The sequence below is a fragment of the Sinohyriopsis cumingii genome, chromosome 6, assembly GCF_028554795.1.
Source record: "Sinohyriopsis cumingii isolate HCF-2022 chromosome 6, ASM2855479v2, whole genome shotgun sequence".
NCBI classification, from domain to species: domain Eukaryota; kingdom Metazoa; phylum Mollusca; class Bivalvia; order Unionida; family Unionidae; genus Sinohyriopsis; species Sinohyriopsis cumingii.
The window spans coordinates 33,140,750-33,152,603 of NC_142966.1; the positions used below are offsets into that span (position 1 = coordinate 33,140,750).

An 11,854-nucleotide genomic window follows, 5' to 3' on the forward strand; every position below is an offset into this window, starting at 1 on the left:
ACCCCAAGTACCTCGTGTCCATTATTCGATCACATCAAGTACAGCTAATCTCATGTATCGCTTTGTTGCATTATCTTGATTTAGTTACACGCTTGACTTCACACAGACAGGACAAGACAAATATTCCCCTCATCATGGATACGTGAAACGTGCCGTTCATTGTATTCTATCCACACGAGTGTATTAGTACAAAAATAGTATACTTTGCAGCTGAGAGTCTGTGCTAAAGAAGTTGGTGTGTTGACATATGGAATTTGAAATTATGATTGGATTAGCATATTGACAGATGGAGTTTTGAAATTATCAGTGGAATAGCATAATGACAGATGTAATTTGAAATTTTTAATGGATAGGTTATAGACATATGGAATTTGAAATTATCATTGGGTTAGCATATTGACATATGGAATTTGAAATTGTCATTGGATTAGCATATTGACAAATGGAATTTGAAATTATCATTGTTTTCGCACTGACAGATGTAATTTGAAATTATCAGTGGACTAGCATAATGACATGGAATTTGAAATTATCATTGGATTAGCATATTGACACATGCAATTGGAACTTACCAGTGTATTAGTTTGGCTGTTATTTATTTTGAGAACCCCACACATGAAAGGAGAATAGTTGGAGACATTTGAATTGGAAATTGTTTCAGAACTTTATAATCCTGACATCTTGCGATAGCAAGTGTTATTTATATTCAATTTTCAATGTGTTCTTGACATTTGTCCGTAATTGAGAGTAGGAGTTTGGAAGTACCTGGCTAATGTAGTATTAAACAAAAAAAAAACGATTACTTGTAATTGAATTCAGGACCTTGGGTTTGTCCTTGAAAGTGCATAGTGATTGTGATTGTGGACATATTTATAAATTTTAAATAAGTTATTTACTGATCTATGAATTCTAGATTTAGACTTAGAATGATCCAGAAACAAACTTCTGACCCTCATCCAGGTTATTATCTTGTGTCTTAGCATTTTCTATTAGATTCTGATGAGCAGAATTATTTCATTTCTCCTACAACTTCAGTCTCTGGATTTATTTACTGTTGGAATTTTAAAGTTATTATTATTTGTGTAATTTTAATTGATAAATTAGACTTATTAATAAAGAAAGAACGAGTTGAATCAAATTTTGTGTTAAAATTGATTCACATTTGCTGAACTTGCAAAAATACATATCATTACCATAATTTAAACATAATTTTGAACAACTCACAACTGTTGAATATTAGAAAAGATTTATAGTTACAACTCAATGACTACAAAATGACTAAGTAACACATAATCTCCCCCTTTTCAACTTCAAAACAAAATGAAAACAAAAAAACACAAGAGTTAAAAATATATTGCCAGCTAGTGCTGTTACTACCACTACTACTACTAATGGTAGCACTGGCAGATGCTGCAGGAAATATACCCAATTCCACCTTCAGTTTGTGTGTGTGTGTGGGTATGAGAGAGAGAGAGAGAGAGAGAGAGAGAGAGATTAACAAATACTGGTCTTTCGGATTCAATTATTCAAATTAACGAAATGTAGTTAATAAGAAATATTTATAATCTGTTTTGGCAAGGTGCACGTTTTGCTTCCAAAATATTTTGATGTGAAGGAAAGTATTCAATTATCATGTACCATATTATGCTGCTATTAACATTAATGAGATGCGATGTTTTTAAACAAAAGAGTAAATTATACAGGCCTCTTGATGGTAAAACACTCATTTGCGAACATATGCATTTCATTCGTAAATTTATCTCGACCAGTTAAATTCATCTGATGCTATCGTTACCTGTGGTTGATGTGTTCTCACTCATCTGTTGTGCCTCCTTTGCAGGTCGAAGACACGAGTACCCATGCGTATTTAGGCTTCACCCTTGAAACAAAATGATTAAGGATGAAATCAAACAATCAACCTCATCAGTACCCGGAATCATTTCTATCGATCTGACAATTGCTAGATATAGATTCTATTGTTAACTTTCAAAATTACCAATGATCACAAAAACCATGACAATTAGTCAGGAAAGATCTACATCGTAAAATTTGAAGTGTAGAAAATTTTCGCGGCAGATAAGTTTGCTGTACTCATGGCAAAACTTATCTCACTATCAGACTGAGCTTCTCACTGACTGCCTAACATAACTGTAAGGACGTCAGTTGACCTTACGACCGCTCCGGTGGCCTAATGGCTAGAGCGTCCGCCCTGGATGCGGGAGGTCGTGGGTTCGAACCCCGGCCGAGTCACACCAAAGTCTTCTAAAAGATATACTAACAGCTGCCTCGCTAGGCGCTCAGCTTTAAGAGGTTAGTGTTAGGACTTTTAGACCTCGTGTCATGATAATGTGACTGGTTGGGACATCACGCTACATGTATGCGGCATGATGACCCAGTGCTAGACATCACTATAAACTGCCACACTGCAGAGATCGTAGCGATATGACTGGAAAATCGTTAAATCTACTCTACAATCTAAATCACACACACACACACACTGAACTGACCTTACTTGTATTTTGTAATTCCGTCATCTCAAGTCCGATTTAAACATTTTTGTCTAACGAATTTGTCGAAATATTAGACAATACTCTTGATAAAACCTCTGTCTGCGTCGGTTCGATTCTCTGGCTCGGCTAACGTGAGCAAGTGAGAAAGCTTGCCAGAAGCTTCTCAAGGGTCGGTGGTTCTTTCCGGGGTTTTGCATGTTCTCCCTCCACCGGTTATATTGGCCATGATAGCCTATCTTGTGCTGACAAATGACGTTCAAACCTGCAACAAACAAAATCTCGATTAAACCAACTAACGCTCGATAATCGAAAGAAAGATTCAAGGAAAAAAATACAGAATTCTCGTGGTGCTGTTTACGAGATTGGTGAATAAGCCAGTTCAACACGAAGGTCGCAACTATACCTTAAAAACCATATTGTGAACTCAAACTGTACATTACACTGACCCAAAACAGCACAATACATTGATAATTAAACACAGCTAATAGCATTATTGTAACCTGTGTTGGTCTATACTTTCGTTAATTCCTCATCATAAATCGTTGCCAGTCGTACGTCGGGTACAAAATACATAATCAAATAAATACTTGCAAGTTAGGGTCAATAGGAAACGTTCTGTTGATTGATAAAGATAAAATTTAAAAAAAGTGTTTGAGGTGTATTTTGCAGCAAAGGAGACATTATTCCGACAAAACGGTGCGCTCACAGATCCTCATGGCGAACAGCTAGCTGTTCGGGGGGACCATGCGACCCGTGGACAACTATTGTCTTGATAAAAGCTCCTTTATATAGGTTGTTTAGAAAATAAATCTCCGAGTTACTTTACTCCTAACCTGCAGACAATTTATTTGTATGTGTGTGTCTTTGTGTTCAAAATGGAATGAAAATGATTATCGTGAATTGGAAACGTGACCTGCCTATTATGAGGGATTCGACTATTTTACTTTCTGAATAAATATGTTAGCACAAATAAAACGCTCGGATCCTTAATAAAAGAAAGGCTCCAGTGGGAGTCGAATCCACGACCTCCAGTTTACAAGACTGGCGCTCTAACCAACTGAGCTATGGAGCCGGGCTGTCGTATACCAGAAACATATGTTAAATGAAAAATAATTTTGAAAGTGATTTCCAGATCCCGCTAATAGCAAAACTGCAAACTGTGTCTGCTTTGGCTCTGGTTTGTATTTTCATCTCATATTAAATTCAGTCTCGCATCGACCAAACGTGTGTTGTTTAATCTGCACTTCAATCAACCTTAATAGAAAATACCGTCATTTAACATATCGACACTAGAAACAACAATAAAGTATAATGCAAAACAAACACAATAAGAATTAGAAAACAAACAGCTACAAACGATATAAAGATGCAACTGCGCATGCGTGGTGAATTCAAGGGCGACATGAGTTCAAGGTGCCAGGAGATTAACCCTGATCCTTTGTTCCTACAACATGACTTTGAGCATCAGTTCTTAACTTACACGAAACCAAATGGCAGATTTTTTGATTGATTTATCCATGATTATGCTCGAAACGCATGTGGTATAATTGCTGCTAGAAGGAAGGAATAAAGACAGTGAAAATTGTCTTCCTTCAACATGATCATTGTTGATGACAATAAAAACGAATCCGCAAAGACAATTGAAGTTTGAACGTGTAGAACGGATCTGCCGCTTGGCAGTGGAACCTTTGAGCAGAAAGGCGAGAATCAAATATCAGATATGGAGCTATTTCAATTATTAACATAGATCATCTTTTACAGTTCGAAATAAACTGTTGGATACACTTATTGTTGGTGATAAGATTTGTATCGAGCGACCAACCAACTGTAACTGACAGAAAGAAAATAGCAGCCATGGAAGTTTGCGATTTGAAGACATGCATTTGTACGTACAGTACAAATGAATAAAATTACAGATCTAATCTGCAAGCTCAACATAAGTCAGAAAATTAGATCATACGTGCATTTCAAGCACAAACAGAAGAACATTATTTTTTATATCTGATTTGAAAGAACATACATATTTTGCACAGTGAATTGTACTAGGTGCATATTATGTAGTCTCTCGATATTACCACGTCTACAAAACACATTTCTTGTTTGGTCTCTGTATGTGTGTGTGTGAGTGATATTGTTACTTGCTACGCAGTGCGAAGAGTAGAATCAGTCATAAAAATAAAAGGATGTACATTGGAAATCTTAACGGCTACTTGAGAAAAAAAAACTATGAAACATTAAACAGAGAATGTAATTGTTAACAAGATTATGTGGAAATCCAGCGCAGAATTAAGCCAGAACAGTTCTAGTGTATGTGCAATGATGGACAGGTGCTATTCTTATTCTACACGCTGAGGGTGTAAAATGAGCTAGAAGACAGGTGCTTACAGGAGCTTACGACGTATTATTAAGTATACATTTTAAATTAGTGATAGGGGTATAGAACACATTGGATTTCACGAGTGTGACCTGTCAAATGTTTTTTTTTTCCCCCACACATAAGCAATAGATGTAATACACAGGATATGAACATTCATAATATGATCATTGCTAATAATAGATACTAAGTCTGAGGACGTCATTTATAAATCAAAAGAAACATCGATACTCTGAAGAAAGATTGAACGGGAATACAGATCTCTCGTCCTCCTGTTTAAAACGTTGATCACCAAAGTCGCAACTGTGCCTTAAAAATCATATTGTGACCCCAGATTGATTACATTGATTATTAAACACAGCCAGTAGCATTACTGCAACCTGTGTTGGTTTTTCCGTTACTTCCTCATCGCAAATCGTTGACAGTCATGTATCAGGTACAAAATACATTATCTGATAAATACGTGCAAATGTGGCTTATTAGAAAAATTCTGTCTATTGATCCAACTAAGATGAAAATATAAAAAGTAGTTGAGATGTATTTTGCAACAAGGGGGATACTATTACAACAAAACGGTGAGCTCATAGATCATCATGGCGAAGAGCTGTTCGGTGGACCATGCAACCTGTCGACAACTATTGTTTTGATATCAGATCCTTCATATAGGCTGTTTAGAAAATAGATCATCTTACCTCAGACCCTGATCTCTCTATTATGGGGGATTCGACTATTCTACCTTCTGAACAAATAAAACACTCGGCTCTTCAATAAAAAGAAAGGCTCCAGTGGGAGTCGAACCCACGACCTCCAGTTTACAAGACTGGCGCTCTAACCAACTGAGCTATGGAGCCGCAATTGTCACATGCCTGAAACATATGATGAATGAAAAATAATTTTGAAAGTGATTTTCAGATCCCTCGAATAGCAAAACTGCAAACTGTGTCTGCGTTGGCTCTGGTTTGTCTATTCAGCTCCTATTATATTGTCTCGCATCGACCAAACGTGTGTTGTTTAATGAAAACTTGCATCGACCTTAATAGAAAATACCGTCATTTAACATATCTACACAAGAAACAACAATAAAGTATAATGGAAAACAAACACAACAATAACCAGGAAGCAAACAGCTACAAACGGTATAAAGATGCAACTGTGCATGTGTAGTGAATTGAAGAGCGACATGAGTTCAAGGTGCCAGGAGATTAACCCAGATCCTTTGTTCTCAGCACACGACTTTGAGCATCCTCTCATTCAATTGAAAACCGATTCGAACTGCAGGGGCAGTTTTTTTTCCATTCATACAGCTGGTTCTTTCTTGATACAATCTTTTCTGCATAATGTCAATTTTCCTCAAAGCGATTTAACAATCATTTTTGTAAACGTGTAATTGCTGGGAGAAAAGAATACACACGGAGAGTAAGAAGAGTCTTCCATCAACACTATTATTATTAATGACAATGAAAACGAGTCTGTAGTTTGGACAAGAATAAGCAAACTAAACATTAAGTTTCTTTGCTTTCTGATTTCTTTGGTACAAAAATTCATTGTTACCATGAGGTACCTAGGAATATTGTACGTGTTCAATAAAAATTAAAAATGTTATCAAAAGATATCGTAGATAAAACTTAAATGTGATGAATAAGAATGTACATCTATTTTAAAGTTAATAATTAGAGAATTACCGCCCGAAGGGTCCCATATATTTTCTAAATATGTCTCCTGTCCGATTTAGGTACGCAGTGATCGTGACTCAGAACTTCAGGAAGCATTTCAAAAGTCTGTCTCTCCTTCGCTCGATCCATCCCCCTATCTATCTCTGTCTGTCTGTCTGTCTGTCTGTCTCTCTCTGTGCGCAATACTCTGAGTCGACTAATTACTCCGTCATTTTTTGAGTTGTTTTCACATTATTATTGTTAAAATCCTTATTGAAATATATCGAAGAGATGTGTTTCCATTGACTGATAAACCACATATGTCCTTTCCCAAGACTCAGATGATCTGATAAGTCCATGACTGGAATCATCTCATGTTTCATATCGAATGAACAGTTGACAGTGAAATCTGACTTCATATTTTGGAAAAATTAAACATTTCTTCACTTAGTATCTTTAATTTTCTTTTACAATTTGAGAAACAATTACAATATTTTTACAACTTGCGAATTTAATGACTGGCAATGCAGTTCTGATACTTCGTTGAATAAAACCAACCTGTGCATGCACTTTTAAAATTTTAAAATATAACAGGAACAATGTTATGCACTCGACTTTAAGCAGATCCCTCTTAAAACTGAAATTGCAAGGAATAAAAATTATGTAAGACTTACTCTGGGTTTTCCTTTTATCGTTTGTCTTAATGCATGCAGTATTAGACATTGATAGCAATCACGGAACCCAAACAACATGCTCTACCTACATAGTCATGATTGCCGATGTACGCAGTGCTGATGGCACCTAACTATCATGTTATTGTTGACAGAGAAAATTGTTTAGACTTGTACCTTTTCTGAACTGCTAAATCGTTTTCAACTAATTCGTAGCGATGTTTTCCAGAGAGACTTCATCATTTTGGATTACTTAGTAGCAATTTTACATGGCACGTGTATACAAGAACTGCACACGCTAAATCGAGATGAGACTAGAATTAAGCTGGATTTAATTCTTAATACGAACTCATAACATCAATGACTATTGTAGTTTGAATTAGGTTAATTGCCCGTCTAAGTACTGGGATAAAAAAGGAAAAAGATAAGTAAAACGAAGGATTCTGGTTGTGACATCAGAAGGAAAACACGTTTGATGATCGTTCCGTGAATCTTCAACTTTTTTTCTTTTAATAGACTGTTTTTCTGTTTTATTTTGTTTGAGGTACGTTTATGCGATTCGCGTGGTCATATTCATATATAAGTGAAATATATTTTGTGTGTGTGGATGACTTTATCCACCACACAAAGAACTATTTTTTTGTGACAGTGAATTCAGGGCCTGGTCGTGTTGCACGTGCATCACTGGGAGCTGATTCAAATTGCAATGACACCAGTGGATTAGCTAACAATAAGAAGAGCATGTTGAGTAACATCAATAGACGGACAGGAGCTTCTCGTAGTTTTAGAAAGGAATGTACCGTGGTGATTGATGTAAAGGATGTGAGGAAGATAAAGGCAAGTGATATTATTCAAAGTGTAGAAGTATTAACCGGAGATATGTCGGTCTATGCAGTTATACCGAAAGGAGCAAATTTGTATGAGGTCACTACCAAATAAGGAAGTAGCATATACTATCTTGTGTGGAATTGATATTGGCAGTGATGACTTTGATTGTACTCTGTTATATTCAGACACTATTACTGTGTCTATACTTCATTTACCAGCATACATCACCGATGATGACATAAGTATGAAGCTAGGAGAATACGGAGTATAACTCCTATCTCGTATTCAACGCATATATTACCCTGTGATTAGTGTGGCTGATGGGACCCGTTATGCAAAAATGTAAATTTCCACAGCAGGTAAAATCATTGCTTTACAGTCTGAAATTTCAGACTGTCAATGGTCAGCAATACTTTAGAGTATTACGCGATAACCATGTACAGGTATGTTCCAGATGTCTAGATCCGGGCCATCTTTTTAAATATTTCCCTGGTTATGTATGCTACAAGTGTGGGGAGCAGGGCCAAGTAGCTAAGAATTGCACAAGGCACATATGTGACAGTTGATGATGATTTATTCTAATGTGTACATGCAGGATATGCGATAAATAACACAAAGAAACACAAACATGTACCTGTTACAGAGAGGGCATTGCAGACATTCATTCTCAGGTTGATGATGCTACGAGGGAAGACATATTGGAGTTACCGAGTGACTAAGATGATAAAGAAGAGTCGAGAATGCAAAACAAGATAATGAGAGTGGAGAAAGTGGGGAAGAAAATGAAGGAAGCAGATTTAATATGACCAATGAATAAATATAATCTGAGGAGGAAGGAGTCAACGATCATTTTATTGGTGATGGATCGGTGACAGATTCAGGTGATGACAGAATGGTGGTTGAAGATGTTGTTGAAATATCAAAGGATGCTAAGAGATGTCAAAAAACGGTACTAATATAGAAAATATCAAAGTAGTACAAAGGAGGAGCAGAAGGTTTAATCCAATACCTAACCTGAAAATGAAGAGCATGCGACAAACATCTATTAAGAAATAATACAACATTCAACAATATTTAATATTTTCAATTCACTCATCATTATCATGGCTTTATATATGTTATCTATAAATGATAATGGCTTGCGTGATTTGAATAAACTAAAGTCTGTTTCGAAAATATGTAAAGAGAAAAGAAGTCATATTTTATTATTGCAAGAAACCTTTTGGGATGATGAGTTTGCTGAAAGTATTAGAGAAAATGAAATTTGGAATGGTGACATATTTTATAGTAATGCTGACAATAGGAGGGCGGGTGATGCTGTTTTAGTAGTGAGAGAATTGAAAAATCAAGTGACACAATAAATGACTGAAAAAGATAGCAATTTATATCATAAAATAGTTATTGATGATAGAGCGATGGATTTAATCAATATTGATGCTCCAAATGTTGTGATTGAAAGGTATACCTTTTTTATGAAGCTAAAACATATTTACATAATAATGCTAGTGATAGCACTATCTTGGCTGATGATTTTAATATAGCTTTAGCAGGAATTGATTGACATACCAAACCCTACATATTGATGATGTAGCTGTTCGTGAGCTTTACAAAATTGTTTATGATAGGAATATTACCGATTTATGGAGATCGCGAAAACCTAGTACTCATATTTTCTCCAGAAAACAAGCTGTACTATTTGAAATGAAGCAGAGTAGAATATATTGTTTTTGTTATTTCCGCGAAATTGCATTCCAGTGTGCAAAACATTTACTAAGCAGATACATCCTTTAGTGATCATTCTTTCGTGTACCTTAAACTAAATACCTGCATAGTGCAAACAGGGCCCGGATTATGGATACTAAATAACAATGTCCTTTGTGAGGAAGAATATGTTCAGAGAGTGAAATCAATTCTTACGGAGGGAAAACTAAATAAATGCATTTCAGTGAACCACTAATTTGGTAAGATAATGTAAAATACAAAATTAAAGAATTTTGCCAAGTATAATGTGCAAGAAGAAATAAGGAAAGATTACAAGAATATTTTAGATTGGAAAATGAATTAAAATCATTTTTAGAAACAGTTGCCAATAAAGAATCATATAACACTGACACATATAAAGAAATAGAATATCAGTTAAGTGACTATGAAACTTTATTTTGTCGGGGTGCTATATTATGGTCTATGACGCAATGTCCAATGGAAAGCGACATAAATACTAAATACTTTCTAATCTTAATAAATATTGACACTAGAAAGACGTAATCAATGAATTGATTAATGATGACGATGTAATTATTACAAATACACCTGAAATCTTAGATGAAATACATCAGTTTTATAGTGATTTGGACTCTTCTGTAACTATTGATGATCATTGTAGAGATTCACTTTTAAATTTTGCAACCTGTTCTGTACCTGATGAGGATAAAAATATGTGTGATGCCATAATAACAGTTGATGAAATACATACAGCTATAAAAAGGATGGCTAAAAATGAAAGCCCCGGCCCGGACGGATTGACAGTAGAGTGGTATTGTAAATTTTATGATCATATATATGATATTCTGTTGCACATCTATCCGAGTGTTAACAATGACAATACTATGTTGAGATCAATAAGATTTGGGGATATATCGCTTATTTATAAAAACAAGGGGGATAATAGGATGTTGCAACATTGGCGGCCTATATGTTTTTTAAAATGTATATTATAACATTTTGGCAAGGATTTGGTCTACACGTTTAAAACGGGTATTACCCAACATTGTATTTTAAACTCAGACATGTTGTATCGTTGGGAGAGATATTGCTGATACTACAATCACTGTAAGAGATATTATACAGTGTGATGGAACTGTTTGAGAGAGACAATCTTGAAGGATATATCTTAAAAAGTAATCAAGAAAAAGCGTTTGACAGAGTTAGCATACAGTGTATGCCGAATTTATACTCGACCATCGTGTTTACAGTTGCGGGATGTACAGTGTGATGGAACTGATAGGCAGTTCAGTCAATTGTTATGCATATTTAATTTGAATTGTCTGCTAGTTTGTTGATTGTTTTAAAACATAATCTTGCTTTCGCTGTAAGCTATTAATAATGTAGCAATGTATGTTGAATATGACCTTGTCCAATATGAACTTCATTTTCTACCTGACATGAATCATTGATTTTACTTTTGTAAACAACCTGTTTATTACAATCTGAGTTTAGAACATTGGAAATCCCTAATGAATTGTTAGGTGTACATATTACTGTCTAACTGTTTTTAAAATATAATTTAAGTAATAGAAATATCCATATAACTAAGATTTTATTTTGTAAACTTGTGGAACATTCTAGAATGAAATATTTCCGTTAGGTAATAGGCATTTTCCTTTAAAGGACTAGATAATCTTGTTACTGGAAAAAATATTTATTCGTACTATAAAATCTTAGTAGAATCAGTTGTGTTATTGTTGCCTCCAGTAGCTCATTTGGGATGGAACTTATTTATTTAATTTATTTAATTCAAGTGGTTCTTCTTCAATTGCCACTGACAAGCCTTCTTTAGACGATAAGTCAGTCCTTTTGAAAATGAAATCCCCGGTTTATACCCAGTTTGTGCAGTTACTAGAGCTAGGGTAAATAGAGCTCTTGTAAATGATGGAGATGTACGTATTGGTCAGGCTTTTCAGGTCACCTTTGCTCTTCGCTCGGATCAATCAAAATCACTTGATTATAGTGATACTCTTTTTACTACTCATTCTTTATATTATTATCAGGGTGTCAAACGATAATCATTTGTCGTCAAACATAAATATAATCTTGAGACTA

The 11,854-nt window shown here is 35.1% G+C and overlaps 2 non-coding genes across 2 annotated transcripts; both read right to left on the reverse strand.

Moving 5' to 3' along the window:
• Nucleotides 1-3,508: 3,508 nt before the first annotated feature.
• On the reverse strand, nucleotides 3,509-3,582 carry Trnat-ugu (transfer RNA threonine (anticodon UGU)). The gene has a single exon. It is a non-coding gene; the product is annotated as a tRNA-Thr (tRNA).
• A 2,079-nt stretch (nucleotides 3,583-5,661) lies between these two features.
• Trnat-ugu (transfer RNA threonine (anticodon UGU)) lies at nucleotides 5,662-5,735 on the reverse strand. The gene has a single exon. It is a non-coding gene; the product is annotated as a tRNA-Thr (tRNA).
• Between the last annotated feature and the right edge of the window lie 6,119 nt (nucleotides 5,736-11,854).